The 19,694-nt window shown below is 42.6% G+C and overlaps 1 long non-coding RNA gene across 2 annotated transcripts; it reads right to left on the bottom strand.

Annotated features, from left to right (window-relative positions):
• Nucleotides 1-3,915: 3,915 nt before the first annotated feature.
• Nucleotides 3,916-18,425, bottom strand: LOC307220964. Of its 2 annotated transcripts, none has more exons than XR_013841228.1 (3): nucleotides 18,330-18,425; nucleotides 15,559-15,811; nucleotides 3,916-4,112 (listed from the first exon to the last, which is right to left on the bottom strand). It is a non-coding gene; the product is annotated as an uncharacterized lncRNA (long non-coding RNA). The 2 variants fall into 2 exon arrangements; XR_013841229.1 differs by lacking the exon at nucleotides 18,330-18,425 and adding an exon at nucleotides 16,740-16,910.
• Nucleotides 18,426-19,694: the final 1,269 nt, after the last annotated feature.

Raw genomic sequence — 19,694 nt, 5'->3', positions numbered from 1 at the left:
ATTGTGTTTTTATGTTCTGTTGAAAGCCGCCCAGAATTGGCCGGGGCAACCCAGTCAGATGGGTGGGCTACAAATAAAGCAACAACCTATTACTGGAATGTTTGTATACTTTTCAAAGGTAGCCCTAAGCAGATTGCAATACAGTGGTCCAAGATGGAAACTAACAAGGCATATATTATAGTGGCCAGATGTCCACCCTCCAATATCAGGAGAACCTGTGTCCCTCTAGCATGGCCAATGGTCAGGGGTGATTCGAGTTGTTAACTGAAGAGGAACAGATTCACCATCTCTGTCCAAGCAACAGACATAGTTGGCAAACTGGACAAAACCACTAAGGCTTCTTTCTGCACCAGTGTTCCATACTGATGTTCAAGCAGCTATGTTGGGTCCAGGTGAAACTCTAGACCAAGGGTAGCTAACTATGGCCCTCCAGATGTTGTCAAACCCTATATCCCATCAGCCTTAGCCAACATAGCCAATGGTCAGGGGTGGTGTGTGTTGCAGTGTGATAACATCCGGACAGCCACAGGTTACATACCCCTGACATAGATTGTGGGACTATTCCTGAAGGAGGTTGTGATCCCATAAAGAACAGGTTGGTCCCTACTCCCCATATCAACAACGGTCCCCAAAATCAACAACTCTGTCTTATCAGGAAAGAGCTTAAGCTTACTATTCCTTATTCAACTGCTGGCAAGAATTCACCACCTTCCATGATCTCTATTAGAGGAATTCTATTTGAATAACATCTATTTGAGGAATTCAGTCTCTGTGAGTTCCACTCAGACCAAAATTTAATGGAACGATGCTGTTAAAAGAAATAGAAGATCTATCTAGTTATGTAATTTGTCTAGATCCTGAAATCATATTTCTTGACAGTATTAAAGCTCATGTACTAATGTCAAAACAGCCAAAATTTGGGATTATGCTTTTAACACAAAGATCTTGCTTCTAAATGGAAATGAGGAGAGATCACCCTTTTGATAACAGAAGGGTCAATGCGCAATGATGCACAGATTAATTAAATTAACAGCATATGTGCAAAGCAGATAGAACCCACAAGCGAAGCATTTTTAAAAGTGTCCATTTGTCCCCTTAGAGTGTCTCTTTTAATGATAATTGGAGTAAAAAAAAAAAACTGGGTTGGTTAAGAACTTGAGCCAAATCCAAATGTATTTGTGGAAATTATCTGCTGTTAGTTATTAACGTGGGCAAATGTTTTGTGTACGTTTTCCCTCTGTGCTCGCTATAAAGTGCTATGCATGACATTATTAATCTCCATCTAGAATTATTGTAAGTATGAATGGGGATTAGTTAAAAACAATTTCTAACTTTTTTTTTAAAAAAAGGGATACATCTGGGTCAGGGGTCTATTCCCAGGTGGGGTGGTAGTTCATCTATCAGTTCATATGACAGAGGTAGAAAGTTATACTATTTTTTGACTTACCAGTTGCTTGTTACCTAAAAGATCTCCAAATAACTTACATTTTAAAACACAAACATAAATCCATTATATCATTTTAAAAAATATAAACCAATTACATTCTCAAACACCTGCAATCACAGACAAATAAAAACAACATTGCCCCCACGAAGTGTACTTTGGCAGCACACTAATGTCAGAAAAAACTCGACTAATCTGGGCAGTAGGAACAAGTCTTCACCTGGGATCAAAAGATGTCAGCAAATGTCCCTGGCAGACCACAACAGAAAGAGTATTCCAAAAATGGGCAGCCATAACTTGGAGAGGCTTATCATATACAGCAGCAAAGAGGAAAATATTTGTGTCAAGTGGGTAATTGGGGGGGGGGGGGAGATCCAGCAGTAAAGTGGGACTTCTCTCTCTCTCGTCCTCAAACCCAGTGGGTTGCCACGAAAAGGAGAATTCTGTCTTGTTAGGGGTCTGAACTGATTGCTTTCAGAGGGCTTCTCTTCTTCTCTTTCTTCTTCCATCCAGTGGAGTAGTGTGAGGGTGCTGCAGAGGAGTTGTTGCAAGCACAAAATTGTTAGGTCGTCCATAATTTCAACTCCCGGTGCTGCCTCAATACAGCTGCTTGCTTCCGTCACTGGGCTCCATTGAAAACAGGAACCAGGAAGTGAGCTCTCCAGACAACAGAATGGCTCTTCTTTTATTATCTCTGCAGCTGCGATCTCCTGGATGACGTGGATGCCCTTAGGCAAATGAATGTGCATGCATACTCCATCAGTTTCCCTCCTCTCCAACCAACCCTACCACCGTGTGGCCCCAGGCCCTGGCAACCCGCACTATGCCACTGCTTCAGTCACTTTATTGCAGCTCCCCCTCCCATTTCTCCCCCTCTGCCCAACTTCCCTCACTCAGGGTTCTCCTCCTGTTTGAAATTATGCTGAGTCCTGCATGTGATCTGTGGCTTTTCCACCCCTTTCCTGCCCATGTGTTACTCTTGTTTTCTGAGATCTTGCCAGAAGCCACTGCTTCCACTGCTTCTCTACCAGTGGTGCATGGGCTGGAGCTGGTGAAGGCACCCATGGGAGCATAGCTTTTTGTGGTTCTTCCACCTGAAGCAGCTGCCTCAGCTGGCCTCAATGGTGGGTCAGCTCTGCTATATTGACCCTAAAGCAAAATAAAATTCTGTGCAGGCCATTGTCCTCTTCCCCACCTCTTCAAATCTACTGGACTAATGACAAACTCTTGAGGGTCTCTGACCTCCAGGTGACTCTGTATGTTGCAGAGCTTTTGCCAACTGGATGCCTTCATGATATTTTTGACTACAATTCTGTTAGACCCCAGCCAACTTAGTCCTAGTCCATAACATGTCTGAGGAAGGCTGATTTATAACCTCTCTCACACATCTCTAGATGGATATCTCATGCTAATGGTGACTACCCACCATCACCAGCATTTTAATGTGCCTAATTTGCCAATGAAAAATTCTATCTGTCTGCTAAAGATAGCTTGGATCAAATAATCAAATAGATTTCTTTTCACATTCTCAGTGGCAGAGGAGTGATAAGGATGAGAAGGAACAATTTCTTTTTGAGGAATCTAATCGCTCCCGCAATAAAATACAAGCAGCCTTTGTAGCCATGCAGGGGTAGTCAATGTGAAACAATTTGTGACAAAAACATGCTTCCCAGTGCAAAACAACTGATAATGGAAACTCTTTGACCTGGATTACATTTTTCTTCTTTTTGGAGTAACCAATATACTTCAGCAGGAAAGAACAGCTCTCAGATTGGTCCAGAAAAAAAAGCAATATAAAATTTGCGCATTAGGTGACATGGGTTTCCATTATATATATCTATATAGGGGAACATCAGGAGATATTTGGTTTTTCCTCTCTATTACAAACTGTTTTGTTTTTTTAAATGATATTGAAAGAAAATAGCCTGTGCTAAAACAACTTATGTTCAATATGCAATAAACTTCAACAAGTTCTCTTTCACAGAGGGTGGAAGGAACACTCAACAGCCTGAGTTCTCCTGTGCCCTTTTACTACTGGGGCAGAAATCCAGAAGAAATTGCTCAGGGCCTACTGAAGTAATGAGAGTGGAAGAAAGTTTCTTCCACATGTCAAATGTCAGTGTGGTGTATTGACTGGACTACATTTGGGATAGCCTAGGTTCCAAGAGTAGCTGCTGGGAAAGTGCATCACTGCAGACTTGGTCTCCCAGCAGTGGTGTCCCTGCCACATACTAGGTTGTTCCAAGGAGAAGAAAAGGTTGGTAGTTAGGTCAGATTAGTTTGAGTGCATTGCAGAGCATGCTACATTGCATATGCCAGTGCATATGCCTTAATGCAGTCCAACCCTTAATGCAGATATTAATATTGTGCAGCTTGAAGCAATTGGGTGCAGAAAAACTGACTCCTTTTGGAATAAAACATTGTTCAGATTCATAAGTATTGATTCAAAGCTTTACTAACTAGAACTGCTTCAAAACATGTACAAAAAAAAAAAAGATCTATCCAAATAATTCTAGAAGACATGGTTGTCCAAGAAGTAGGCCCATCTTCTTAGAAATAAAATAACATAATCTGGCAAACAGATCTCTTGCTCTGCAATAGCCTGCATTCCAGCCCAAAGCTGTTGAGCTCTTGAAGAAGTCATTTTCACATCCTTCTCCCACAGTGCCTGGGGAACAAAGAAAACAGCTACCATCCTTCAATACAGTGAATTTACAATTGAATACCTTCATCAGATGATCTAAAGTTAAACACTTAGTATAAGTTACAGGTGGTAGCCATGTTGATCTGCCATAGTTGAAACAAAATAATAATAATAAATCCTTAGAGACCAACTAAGTTTGTTACTGGTATGAGCTTTTGTGTGCATGCACACTTCTTCAGATGCATGCACACTTCTTTAATTTTGTTTCGACTCAGTATAAGAGCAGAGAACATCACAGTTAATTATCAACTAGTTAAAGCTCAAAGAGCTCTCAGTATGCTGCCATGGAGAATCCCCAGTGTTAGCAATACAGATACAGGCATTCTCCATTTCAGTGTCAATGAAACAATTCTACTTAAGAACCCTGATCTTGCCAGTGTCATGCCCTACTCCTGTAGCATCCTGGGATATGGCAATGATGCCATTGCCAGGAGGCACTGCCCTCCCTGTCTACTGCTCTGCCAGGTAGATACTCCTCCAGGAAGTTTTTTCTACAGCTTTGGTTATCGTAACCAACTTAACTGGATTTTTGTGTGGATAAAAAGTGGGGGGAAGAATTAAGTCCTTTGGCTTCAGCTACTGAGTGTAATAAATGCATAAATAAATGTACACCAGTTGCCAGCTGGCACCCACCTATCTCAGGAAACAAAGGAAGAGAGCACCATTGGAGGTGATATCAAACTGCTGGAGAGCTACAGCATCTACTGTGGCTGTAGAGGTCAATATGGGAGAGACATGTTTTGCTGCAGCTGGGGCAGATGAAGGTGTCAGCGTGTGCTGATGCAGGTGTACCATTTCATTTATTCTTTCTGTGCTCCTCCCAGCAGTCATTCCTCCTCTGGTCATTGCTGTGGATATACAACCTGACTGATGGTCTCCAGGTGTTGTGGTTGTCTTTAAGCAACACCAGCATGGCAGGGTTAATGTCACCTTTGCAGGCATCTTTGTAACACAGAGTTGATCTGCCAACAGGCCTGGTGCCTGAAGCCAGCTCCCCCAAAAGGATCTTTGGCGATCCTTGGGGATCCTGCCATCTTCCATTCTGTGGGCATGACCAATCCAGTGTAGATGTCGCTGAGATAGCAGTGCAAACATGCTGGGAATGTGGGCTTAAAGGAGCATATCTTTGATTGAGACTGTCCCACCCAAATAATATAAGGTTGGATCTAACTGAATTTTGCTCAAAGCAGACCCATTGAAATTAATGTATCTGTTCGTTTTGTCCATAAATTTCAATGAGTCTTCTCTGAATAGGTCTGACATTGAAAACAACTCTCTTAAAGCAGAGGTTTTAGCCTCTTTAGCAATTTAGCAAACTGCTTTAGCAATTTTAGCTAAGCAAACAGGATGCATGGGTGAGGGGTCCTGAATCTCACCAAGGGCTTTTCGGTGACATCATTGCAGTTGTGGAATTCTTGTTCATGACTGGTATGCCAGGATATATCTCTGTATGACCAGATCTTGTTTTTAGACAGATGCTGATACCTTTTTTTTATTATTCCAATAGGTATGGTATTATTGCTTAATACTGCTTTCATGCCATCTCCTCTGGTTTTAAAAATGGCATTTTTGCTTCATTTTTAATTAATTAATATTTTCTTTTATTGTGACTTTGGTTTTGTTAGCACCAATAATTTAAATACATAAATAATGTGTGCCAAGCACCAGGAGTAGGATTTCGGTGTAGCATGGCCCCCCTCTCTAAATTGTGCCTTGAGTCAATCATGGTTTTTTTTTAAAAAAATTGTCCGTTCTGAACTATGTTACAAAATATACAGTTCTGACTTCAAATATTCATTGCTTTCTATGCTAGGCTGTAAAGAACTTGGGGGAGGGGGGAGAGAGAGAATCCCCAAAGCTATAAATAACTCCATCCCTCTCTGTATGACCAGTTGTAGATGGTGATGTATTGATTGAAAGGAAGGTTCATGCTGTAGAGCCTTTTAATGAAGGCTTAGCAACGACCATGATTTAAGACCATGAAAATGTTCTGTAGAGGTTGCTAAGAAACATTTAACAGGCACGTATCAAATCCTTAAGCCTAAGGATGAATTGTTCACTTGCTACCCATAAATTATGGTCAGCCAATGTTTAAGGAGACAGTGATAGAAGTGTATTATTGGTTCACAACAAACATCATCAGTGCTAAACTGCAGCAATAAATGCCATGTCCCTGGTGAACATCTTGGCTTAATAGAGACTCAGAGTTTTCAAAGAAAGCTCACCACATCCATCACAGGATAGAGCAAGGATTGTATCTTGGCAGCCTTTGCTACAGTATGGCTTCCTCCACACAATATCAAGGTAACACTCACATTTATGAGCATAGCTGAGTTTTAGGCTAATTTGCGGGTCATTGTATGCAGTGTGTGTTTGTGTGTGTGTGTGTGTGTGTGTGTGTGTGTGCGTGCACTTTAAAGCAAGTCACAATTTTAGACTGTGTTTGCTGGCAAAGTTAAAATTGACATAGAAATCCTGCGAACCTGTGAAAAAACTCATTGAACACAGTGGGATTTGCTTCTGAGCAAATGCACGTGGGGCCACAATGTATGTTTAGCAGTGCTTTTGTTTGAGTCAAGAAGTGTAACATCATTTGGCACTGGAATAATGAACTCCTTCCTCACTCCATTAGAAATGAGCTCCTATATTATTATTATTTATTAAATTTATATACCGCCCTATACCCGGGGTCTCAGGGCAGTTCACAGATTGAACCTGGGACCTTCTGTGTGCAAAAGCAAGTACTTTTCCACTGAGCTACAGTACAGCCCTTGCCCAAGATAAGAGGAACACAAAAAGCTGTGTAATACTCAACCAGAACATTGGTGTATCCAGTTCAGCCTTGTTTACACCCACCAGCAACAGCTCACCAGGGTTTAGATATAGGAAACTGCCTTACACCTTCCAAGTCGGACCACTAGTCTATCTCACTTAGTAAAGTCTGCACTGACCAAGGAGTCATTCCTAGCCTTACCTGGAGATGCCAGGGATGGAACCTAGGACCTTTTGCAAAGCAGATGCTCTAACACAGAGCTATGGTCCTTCCCCATATCATCTGTTCCATGTCCACTGAGCATAGTCAGTCCTCACTGGGTGGTTTTGGCTCCTCCCCCTGTTTCTCCCTACTTCTGCCAATGTTGGGGTTCTATATGAGATCCTATCATAATCTCTAACCAGAATATATTGCATTGCAACTAGAAAAATCAAAGAGTATTCTTTCAAAGAGGAGTGGGTGTGGTCCAGCTGGTAATTATTATTATTATTATTATTATTATTATTATTATTATTATTATTATTATTATTTTAAAGGCCGTGAAGGGATTTAAAGGTCAAAACCTCACCTTAAATCTGACCCTGTACTCCACTGGGAGCCAGTGCAGCTGGAAAGATAACTGGCTTTAAGTTGCACAAATATCTGTTGAGGATGCTAAAGGTACAGCGTCTTACTTCTTTATTTCCCACCTTTCCTCCAAGGGGCTGAAGGTGGCATACACAGTTCTTTCCACTGTCATTTTATCCTCAAACAAACCTTGTTAGGTAGGTAAGGCTAAAGGAGAGTGACTGGCTCATGGCCATCCCATGCGCTTTATGGCTGAGGGAATATTTGAAACTTGGTCTCCCAGATCCTAATGCAATGCTATAACCACTACATGAACTAGGAGAGGATGTTTATTATGATGGGATTTGGGGCCCAATTGGGGTATCCTAAAGCTATTCAAAGGGACGCAGGTGGCGCTGTGGGTTAAAGCCTCAGCGCCTAGGACTTGCCGATCGAAAGGTCGGCGGTTCGAATCTCTGCGGCGGGGTGCGCTCCCGCTGCTCGGTCCCAGCGCCCGCCAACCTAGCAGTTCGAAAGCACCTCCGGGTGCAAGTAGATAAATAGGGACCGCTTACCAGCGGGAAGGTAAACGGCACTTCCGTGTGCGGCTCTGGCTCGCCAGAGCAGCGATGTCACGCTGGCCACGTGACCCGGAAGTGTCTCCGGACAGCGCTGGCCCCTGGCCTCTTGAGTGAGATGGGCGCACAACCCCAGAGTCTGTCAAGACTGGCCCGTATGGGCAGGGGTACCTTTACCTTTACCTTTAAAGCTATTCAAGGGCTTCATTAGCAGAGCTAACAAAACTTACCTGTTAATAGTTGTCTAGCAGGAGTGGTGATAGGCAAATGAGTTGTTGAGTCCTATTCTGGTGAAATATTTGTAAGACTTTCAAAGTTAAGTTACAATACATACTCTGAATATGATTTGTGAAATTTCCTAAGTTCTGTATGTATGTTTGGGCAGATAAACACACATAAGGAATATCTAGATAGCACTAGAGTTAGTACTGAAGAAGGCACAAATGAAATGATATAGTAATTTAAAACAAACAACTCTCTTGATGCCTTCAGCAGAGCCAGACATATTGGTGTAGCAAGTGCTGAACTGATTAATAGAAAGCTCTTTACAATACGGAGTTGGCTGCGATTCATTTTGCGAGGAGGACGAGTAATTGCTGTGAAACAATGAAAAGTTGGTCCATTTAGAAATCTTACTTGAGATTGCTTTGTAAGAAACAACATGAAATGAGCAAAGTCTATTGTTCAAAAATCCCATTTCTGCTGACCCTGGAAAAATGATTAAAGGAAAACTTCTGCAGTTGTTAAGACTTCGTTTGTCTAAAATGAAATATAGAACCAGGACAGTTCTTCAGTATGTGTTCTTAGCAAAACTGTTTGATCCAAAACCCAAATGAATTCAGAGGGTCCTCTGATTTTAATCAGTCAAATTCAAAAGTGAGTAGCAGTTTCGCTGATCTTGGGTTTGTACATGAACTGTCATTGAAATACTGCTACACCTGCATTAATAGGAAATTGATGGCACAGGTATGTTAAAGGTGGAGATGGGCAAACTTTTCCCCTAAAACCAGCCAACCACCAAACCCCTTACCACTCATGAGCTGAGGAGTCGCAGCTGTAGTGGTGGCTGTACTATAAGTACAAAAGGGGCAAGGAAGATCAGACATCTCTCCTCTCTGGTACACTCATCACAAGCACATGAAGAAAAACTGGAAAATGTACATTTTAGAAGACATCTGAAGGCAGCCCTGTTTAGGGAAGCTTTCAAAGTTTAATAGATTATTGTATTTTAATACTCTGTTGGAAGCCGCCCAGAGTGGCTGGGGAAACCCAGCCAGATGGGTGGGGTATAAATAATATATTATTATTATTATTATTATTATTATTATTATTATTATTACATTGGAAAATTTGTCCTTACAAAATGCATATTGCCCCTCAAAAGCCACCAGGAAATTAGTGGATTCCCCCTGAGACATACTAGGGCAGGGGTCGGTAAGGCTTACCGAGCAGGGGCCGGATCACTCCTGCAGAGATGCTCTGTGGGCTGGACCAGCACAGAGCGACGCCGTAAATCACGTCTGTGCATGTCTGCAGTGCCAGAAATCGCTTCTGTGCATGCCCAGACACCAGAAATTGCACCTGCGCAGAAGTGATTTTCAGTGTCTGGGCATGCGCAAAGCAATTTTTAGCACCGCGGACATGCGCAGATGTGATTTCCGGCATCTGGGCATGCACAGAAGCGATTTCTGGAGCCATGGAAGAGAGTCCCCGTGCCACACTGCACCGGTTTAGCTCAGCATGGGGGGACTCGCCAAGCGAGCTGCTTGGTTCAGGGCTGGCTTGTGAGCTGGTTAAACTGCCTCTGTGGGCTGCTTCCAGCCCATGGGCCACAGGTTGGGGACCCCTGGACTAGGGCTTTTTCTCCTGGAACTCAGCAACAGTGCTATTTTTCTAGAAATAAGAGGTACCAGAACTTACCAGGAACACCTCCCTTGTTCTCTTATAATAGCAGTGGCGCCCACCTGAGAGGTGCCGAAAGTGAGTTCCGGTGAGTTCTGGCTGAAACGAAAAGCCCTCTTGCTGCCCATTGAGATCAGCTTTCTTTCAAGGGAATAAATGAGACATGGGCATGCTTCAAGGACTGTATCCAATATAGGAGAGGCTGACCAAGAGGATATTTTAGGAGGTATTTACTGAGACTTTCCTCAGGCAACATAAAAGGTACTAGTGGGCACACTGGCACCCATAGCCCCCACATTAGCACCCCCTGTGCTAAAGGAGCAAAATGTTGGCTCATCTAGATGCAAAAGAGTGGCTCTTTTATAAGAGTACCGTATTTTTCGCCCTATAGGACGCACTTTTCCCCCTCCAAAAATGAAGGGGAAATGTGTGTGCGTCCTATGGGGCGAATGCAGGCTTTCGCTGAAGCCTGGAGAGCCCCAGCGCCAGCCCCACAAGGTCGGGGGAGAGCTGAGAGGCGCAGCACGTCTTCCCGCTGTCCCCGGACCTGGTCTGAAGGCGGGCGGCGGGGAGAAGAGCGCTTCTCCCCGCTGCCGGCCCCACAAGCGCCTGGGGGGGGGGAATAATTTTTTTTTCTTAATTTCCCCCCAAAAAAACTTGGCGCGTCCTATGGGCCGGTGCATCCTAAGGGGCGAAAAATACGGTACTTGATGGCTGTCTGCATCTAATTGCTACATAACTCAGGATGCCATAAGGTGAACATAAAGGTAATGTTAAATAAAAGCATCCAGGTGATAACAGGATGTCTAATGATGTGCATGAATCTGAAGGGAACGGAGTGGGAAGGAACATTTTCAACTCAGGAGGAATTGTAGTCAATATTTTCCAGAAACCAACAGTAGGTAATTGCCTTATTAGAGTTTCCTGCTGCCATTTCCCTAGAAACAACAGCAACAAAACCCTGTGCAAAAATAAGTGCAGGCCAAGCCGGTGTTGGATAGACTTGATTAAGATTTTTTTTTATGCCCCATCCCTCAGCACAGTGACCACAGTGAACTGACCCCTCCCTCAACACAGTGTCCAGGTAACATCAACTGTCCCTTGCAAAGAAGATAGGAAAGAAAAGGGACAAGGACCCCACTCTATGAACCTGCTCCTAGTAAGACTGAAAATTACTAGAATTTTTTTATTTTTATTTTTTTAGAATCATAGAGTTGGAAGAGACCACAAGGGCCATCGTGTCCAACCCCCTGCCAAGCAGGAAACACCATCAGAGCACTCCTGACATATGGTTGTCAAGCCTCTGCTTAAAGACCTCCAAAGAAGGAGACTCCACCACACTCCTTGGCAGCAAATTCCACTGTCGAACAGCTCTTACTGTCAGGAAGTTCTTCGTAATGTTTAGGTGGAATCTTCTTTCTTGTAGTTTGGAACCATTGCTTCGTGTCCGCTTCTCTGGAGCAGCAGAAAACAACCTTTCTCCCTCCTCTATGTGACATCCTTTTATATATTTGAACATGGCTATCATATCACCCCTTAACCTCCTCTTCTCCAGACTAAACATGCCCAGCTCCCTTAGCCGTTCCTCATAAGGCATCGTTTCCAGGCCTTTGACCATTTTGGTTGCCCTCCTCTGGACACGTTCCAGTTGGTCAGTGTCCTTCTTGAACTGTGGTGCCCAGAACTGGACACAGTACTCCGGGTGAGGTCTGACCAGAGCAGAATACAGTGGCACTATTACTTCCCTTGATCTAGATGCTATACTCCTATTGATGCAGCCCAGAATTGCATTGGCTTTTTTAGCTGCCGCGTCACACTGTTGGCTCATGTCAAGTTTGTGGTCAACCAAGACTCCTAGATCCTTTTCACATGTACTGCTCTCAAGCCAGGTGTCACCCATCCTGTATTTGTGCCTCTCATTTTTTTTTTTGCCCAAGTGCAATATTTTACATTTCTCCCTGTTAAAATTCATCTTGTTTGTTTTGGCCCAGTTCTCTAATCTGTCAAGGTCGTTTTGAAGTGTGATCCTGTCCTCTGGGGTGTTAGCCACCCCTCCCAGTTTGGTGTCATCTGCAAATTTGATCAGGATGCCCTTGAGTCCATCATCCAAGTCGTTGATAAAAGATGTTGAATAAGACTGGGCCCAAGACAGAACCCTGTGGCACCCCACAAGTCACTCTTCTCCAGGATGAAGAGGAACCATTGATGAGCACCCTTTGGGTTCGGTCAGTCAGCCAGTTACAAATCCACTGAGTGGTAGCATAGTCAAGTCCGCATTTTACCAGCTTCTTTACAAGAATATCATGGGGCACCTTGTCAAATGCCTTGCTGAAATCAAGGTAGGCTACATCCACTGCGTTCCCTTCATCTTCCCTTCATCTACTAGGAACAACAACAAAAAAAAACACCACACGGATTAATCTGCCATCGTGCTTTTAACAGCAGGACAACAAAATTTACTTTAACCTGTGTGATCTTCACATGCCGTCAGTAGCTTTAATTTATGAAAGTCCCATTGATTTCAATTTAAAAACTTAATATTTTTATTAACACACTTCTAGTAAAAGCTGTAGGGATTTGCACTGTCTAGTGGTGGCTGGGTTGTGCCCTATTAATTTTATCTTCCTCAACAATCAATGTAGCTAAGATGATCACTCAAGCACCCTCACAAACTTACAGTGTGAACCATGAACTATTCATCCAAAGGTATAACATCTCAATTCCTCCTCTTTTTAAATTTTCCAGTCTGGGCTAAGTGGACCTTGAATAACACTCACATCTGCTGAGCAGTTAAGGACTGGATGCATGTTTAAGTGAGCTCATTGATTAATGAAAATGACGGAGCCATTATAAGAGGATAAACAGCTTTGAAAGCAGTCACTATAATGGAAATTAAGATTTGGTAGGTAATGACCCAGCAAGTCAACACAGTTTAGCTGGTGGAGACCTTTAAATGGATTACACAAAGGTTTACCTGCTCTTGATGAATTACAAATGACAGTGGGTAACTCTTCAAATGACAGACTACTTAAAAGTGTGTTTGGTTTCTGCCTGCATTTTAAGCTAAATTGTGCAACCTGTGCACAGGGGAGTGGACAGCCTCAAAACTGGAGTAGAGTAATCATCAGGAGTGCCAACTTGGCCTTGCGATTGTGGGTGCCTGGGGTTGTGGTGCCATGCAACATGCATGGCCCTGGCACTGAAATTTGTGGGTGCCTGAACACTTCATGGGGAATTTTGTGGCTGCTCAGGCACCCAGGGCCCCAAGGAGTTGGCACCTATGGTAATCATCAAACATATTATTAATATATGCTGACAAAGATTGGCAACTCCCCCCAACAACAATGCAAGAACAACAATACTGTTAGCAACAGGTAACAGAGAAATAAGAGATCTGGCTGATAAAAAAAAAAATGGTTTAGACAAATTCATTGAGGATATGGCTATCAATGTCCAATTGAAGGGGGCCCCCATTTATCTTAACTCTTTATAGGGATGCTTGGGTTGTCTTCTACACTGAATGAACACACATACAGAGGGAGGTGGTATCATGACAGCAGGCACTGCTTCTGCACAAGATAAGGAATTTTCCTTTCAAGGGTTACAGGTTGACCAGCAATGGTTCTATGCACCAAAGAATACATACTTGGCAGAGGCAAAGGCTGCCACCACTACATATTCATGTTCTGTAGAAAAGTGGGGACACCTGAAGAGGGCTTTATGTCTAAAGAGATCGTCTTTTGACCCAAGACATTTCTCCACAGACAAAGAGACTGTCTTTTGATTTAGGATGGAATTACAGGTTGCTTAGGAAAAAAATAGAGCTAGCTATAAGTGGCAGGTGTCACAAGCAATGTTGTCAACTAGCCAGTATTGCACTGATCTATTAATAACGTTCTCTCACATAGTCAGTACTAGGAACTGAAATAGTTCTGGGCTGAACATTTCTCCAATCCCTCCCACCTTCCCTGTCAATTAATGAGAAAAATGTTGGTTTTGGAAATTTTCAAAGGAGAGAGAGAGAAAATCAGTGAAATTCTCAGCTGTGAGGTATAGAGCTTTCACTTTTGAGGTGGCTGAAGGGTATTTGTAACTGTCCAGAGTGCTGAAAAATATACTGGAAAGAAAAATTCACACACACTACCCTCAGCCACCTCACGATATGGATAAGCAGATCTGTCCATTTCGTTTTTTCTAAGTTTTGCATTTCTCCAGTCTTAAAGTCCTTATTCCACATTTCCACATCAGTTTCTGGATGTTTTTATTTTTTTAAGTGCTCATGAAAATTTATCAATGTATTTCTCCAAATATACATGTTTGTGTGCAGTTTCCCCCTAATATGCACATTTTAACAAAGTAATGCATTTTATAATGCATTATAACACAATTTTGTATGTTCTTTTCACCAATGTATGCATTTTAACAAATATTTTACCCTTGATTGTTTGTACACATTACTTGTACACATTTCACAAGAATAAATAGTATTGGGGGAAGGAGGTGGCAATTGGCAAATGGTAGTTGACAGTTGGGAACTGGCAGTTGATTGGTTATTCTGTTAGTTGTATCTTGACTGCAAAGGTGTGATGTTTGGGAACTTCATGCAGACACTGTCAGGAGGAGTTTGAAAATAATACTTGTTGCTCAACTGTTACCAACCTGACAAGCAAAACGATTTGTCTTCAACTATTTGTGTAATACATATTTTTTTTATCACAAATAGTTTAAAAAGTAGTTTAAAAATTGATTCCAGTTTCTCTTCCATCCCTACTTTCAAGTACTAAAGTAAGCTCAAGCTCCACACCCACTTAAATTCTAAAGAAATTCTAATGTCCTGAGAATGAGGCACAAAAATTGAAGCTTTTTTCTCGGGGGTGAAAACCTCTGAGAAACTGGGGGACAGATTTTGGCACATATCTGAAAAGCCAGTGAAACCTAAATCATCCCTGACCCTATCCATAAACTGTTATGTTCACATCACAGTTAGATCTCTCTCTCTCTCTCTCTCTCTCTCTCTCTCTCTGTGTGTGTGTGAGAGAGAGAGAGAGAGAGAGAGAGAGCTTACCAAATTTATCTCTGGTTCTATCCCAGTCTGCCAAACTCCTTTAAAATCAGGTTTACTGGGTTCTCTCTCACAGACTACGCTCTTCCTGTTCTGTCTCTCTTGAAAGACTCATAGCTATTTGATAAGTGACGGGTCAGCATGTTCTCATACTATAGATTTTTAAACACAGAATTAATTAATTGATCTGCCTATAGTACCACGTTTCCTTCTAGTAATTAAGCAGAACTTTAATTTCGGTTAATAACATAATCATTGATTTTCCCCACCTGCCATATTAGGATTAATTTAATCTTTCCATGCTCATTGATTTACAAATTCATCAAGGTATGTTCAATTGTAACTTCTATGGTTCAAATATCCCCCACCCCTGAAATGATTCTCAAATTAAGTGCTACTATATTTCTGAGTCATTCTTACACAGTCTGTATGAGAAAAGGAAAGAAGTTATGTTGGGTATCCAAAGCAATGATACAAAATTAAAATTTAAAGGGAAAGCATCCACATAGGATGCAGCATGTCTCTGGCTCAGCTGATTCCCAGGCTTACCTGGTGTTAAGTCCCCAACTCCAGTTCAGCTGAAGACCTGTGCTCAATGGGGGGGGGGGGCTCTGAAGATGATCTGCCATTGGAGGCAGATGGATCCAATTGGTTTCCAGACAGCCCTCAGGGATTTTCTGGTGGATGAGTACCTGTTGAAGCCTTGGCCAACTTATGGAATATCTTGATGGCTTGGGCCATTGGCACAATTGCTATTGAGCACCCTCTCTCAATTCATGGGAGGAAACAAGCTGGGAGATGTCTGAACATGAGTGGAGGAACACTCTAATGAATGAAATTGAAATCTGATGATGGCTCATCATCAAGCCTACCTAGTGACAGTGGAGGCAGCAAAGAAGGCTTGCTTTGCTGCGCCCATTGCATCCTTATTGCACCGTCCGACAGAATTTTCCAGGTAGTGTGGGTCCTTTTACAATCTGGCCCGAAGGAGTTGGCAAAACTGATGGCTGCCCACTGCCATTCATCCGTGAAACATTTTGAGGATAAAATTGCTTGCCTCTACTGTGGTCTTGACTCCACTGTTACAGCAGATGACTTTCACTGAGTGTCCAGAGTACTCTCTAATCCTGATGTGTTGGAAGGTATTTGGGTTGGTCAGGGTGACTACTTGTGATCTGGACTCTTGCCTATCTTGGCTGACAAAAACTAGCAGGAAATGGACAGCTGCCTGGGCCAGGAAGGAGATTAATGTCTCATTGCAAGAGTGGGTGGTTCCTGCCTGCTTGAAGGAGGCAGTAGTAAGACAATTCCTTAAGTTCTGCCTGGATTTGGAAAATCTGAGTAATAATCAACCAGTTGCCAACCTCCCCTTCTTGGGAAAGGTTCTTGATCAGGTGGTCATAGACCTGATCCAGGCAATCTTGGAGGAAACTGACTTTCTAGATCCATTTCAATCAGGGTTTAGGCCCAGTTTTGGCAGAGAAACTGCTTTGGTTGCCCTGTATGATGACAGGGAAGAGATAAGGGAAAATGCCTCCCTGTTAATTCTTCTTGACCTCTCAGTGGCTTTTGATACCATCGACTATGACACCCTTTCTGGAGCAACTGTCTCAGCTGGGAGGGGGGTGACATCACTTTGCAGGAGTTCTGGTTCTACTCAGATGATGGTTTCCAGAGGATGATGCTTGAATGATGCTTGAGGAGTGAGACTTTGCACCAGCTTAACTTACACGAGCTTGCTTTATGCCAGTTTCTTTTGGATAGGATTGCTTCCTTAAGTTGCATTCCTAATAATGTCTGTTCAAAACAAAGTCCTATCAAATTCCATGAGACTTACTCCCAGGAAAGTGGAGTAAGGATTTCTGTCTCACAAATTTACAAGGAGTTTCATGTTATGTGAACAATCATACCTGCAAAGGACATTTTCAAAGTGATCATTTCTTTTATTGCTGAACTATTGCATTCTTTTTCTCTCCCCATTTCCCGAGCAATAGGGAGTTATAGGGGCTGCCTTTTATACATCCTGTTTCCTTTCAAGAAGATAGCTCTGGAGACTTCCTTCAGATGCCTGTTTGTTCAGAAAGAAACTGAACATGGGGGAGCAGGCAAACAGCTAAGCAGGCAGTACCAGTCCCTAAAGCGGTATCAGTTCCCCAAAGACAAGCAGTGTGCATTAATGCTCCCACCACCCAAGCATGGTGGTTGTTTTTATCCAGCCAGTCAGCTGAACAAGTCAGGCTTCTTTGTTGATGCACTCAGATTTTCTTTCTGCTTCCACTTGAAGTGATGGGATGTCTCCAAAAGCTAGTAACCACCAACCACCCAACGCCATTAAGGTTCATTTAAAGACAATTTCAAGCTTTTGATGCCCATTGAAGAAGGTTGTCCTAATTTGTTGGTCATATTGATAGTATAGTGTGTAGTAAGTAGGGTCCCTCCAAACTCTCCAGACTAGTGGTTTTCTAACAAAAAGCATTTTTTTAAAAACAGAAACACAAAAGAGCTGCCTTTCGGAAATTCCCCGCAGATGTCAATTTCACCTTTGAATTGAAAACAGATGAAACCAATAGGCTAAAAAAAAAAGGACTGGCGTTTCTAAAGAGTGGCAGAACATGGGGCACCTAATCTTAAAAGACTGGGGATCAGCACAATGTAAAATCATAATATTTATAACTAAAATTAATGTGTTCAAAGTGTTGGTACTGACCTTTAAAGCCCTAAATGGCCTCGGCCCAGTATACCTGAAGGAGCATCTCCACCCCCATCGTTCAGCCTGGACACTGAGGTCCAGCTCCGAGGGCTTTCTGGTGGTTCCCTCACTATGAGAAGTGAGGTTGCAGGGAACCAGGCAGAGGGCCTTCTTGGTAGTGGCGCCCACCTTGTGGAACGCCCTCCCATCAGATGTCAAGGAAATAAACAACTATCTGACTTTTAGAAAACATCTGAAGGCAGCCCTTTTCAGGGAAGTTTTTTAATGTTTAATGCTTTATAATGTTTTTAATATTCTGTTGGGAGCCACCCAGAGTGGCTAGGGAGGCCTGGACAGATGGGTGGGGTATAAGTAATACATTATTTATTATTATTATTATTATTATTATTATTATTATTATTATTCCCTCCAACATTTCTCTGATGAAAATGGGGACATCCTAAGGAAAAGTGGGACATTGCAGGATCAAATCAGAAACTGGAATGGCTTCAATAAATCCAAGACTATCCCTGGGAAATAGGGACAGTTGGAGGGTCTGCTTTTCTTACAGTAGCCCACTAGATGACCATGGGAAAGCTGCAAGTAGGACCTTGAGTAGGACTCTCCTCACCTGAGCTTACCAGCACCTAGCATTCAGTGGAATACTCCATCTGGCAGCAGAGATATTCTTTGTCCCTTTACTTGCCTTCTCCCAGCTTTGCATGACACATAACAACAACAACAACAACAACAACAACAACAACAATTTTATTTATACCCTGCCCTCGCCAGCCAAGACCGGGCTCAGGGCAGCTAACACCTGATATAAAAACAAATTGATTGAAATACAACTTAAAAACAAGATTAAAATACAATATTAAAACATTAAAATATTAAAATACAGCCTCATTTCAATGGAAACGTAAATCAAAAACTTTTTGGGGGATGAAAACGTCTAGTCTTCTCCAAGGCTAACATAGAAAGTTTAGATAGACAACATCCCTATAAGCATAATTGCAACTGACTCACCTGTCTTCTCAGTTTGGCAAGAGGTCTCCCGGCACCCAAACAAGCAACAATGGATTATTTCTGCTGTTACAAGAGGCCAAGCTGAGTACACAACCTTATCCACCAGGAACATATATTTATAAGTGTAAGATTTTACAGAACTGCAGCCAACTGCTGACATATGCTGTTTGAAGCCCATTCGGCTAAGCTTTGCCCTTACAAAAGCCCCGCTGAAACAAAGCGGAGAGGCGGCGGTTGCATTGGCTGATTGCACCCTTTGTAACTCCTGAGTGTTTTTTAAACAGCTCCATTAGAATTAGCAGCCGACGAGTGCAAAAGTGGATGCAAGGTTTTTGTCCAAGTGCATTTTACAATTACAGACAAACGATTAAGCTGCTTTGAGGGAACTAATCCTACACTTGAGCCCTGTGATTCTAGCAAGCTTTTGTCCGATGACCACTTAAGCCATATTTCCCTTATCGTTAATGCAAGTGAGCTGCGGCAGCCAGAAAGAATCGATCCGTGGCATCGAAAGGAATACTTTTAATTGAAACAGCAGACATTTAAGATACTAACAAATAGGAAGCAAAGCTGGAGGGGGCTGGGAGAGACAGAGAAACAGGGAAAGGTGCCTTCTTAACAGAATATTTGTTAGGGTTGGGTAGTGGGCAAAACTTTTCTCGCGAATAATGGTCAGATCAAAATGGCCTGTGCATTCACACAAACCCATCTACCCACCCAACAAAACTTTCCATTAGGTTTCCCAGTTTCCCAGAAGGTTAAGGAATGAGGAAGAATGCCTATAAAACTCCAGGTAACTTCATGTCTTGGAAAGATGCATTCCCTAAAACACTATACAGTGGATGAAAAAGGGGAGCTCTGTTATTCACCCAGTTGCCTGGTCAGAATTGGCCTTCCTCCCTTTCCTCCATCCATCCTTACTCTAGAGCTCTAAATAGGCAGGTTGAAACTTAGTTTTCACTGGGAT

The sequence above is a fragment of the Podarcis cretensis genome (genome assembly GCF_951804945.1).
Source record: "Podarcis cretensis genome assembly, chromosome: 7".
Taxonomy (NCBI): Eukaryota; Metazoa; Chordata; class Lepidosauria; order Squamata; family Lacertidae; genus Podarcis; species Podarcis cretensis.
This window is presented reverse-complemented; position numbering and strand designations above follow the sequence as displayed.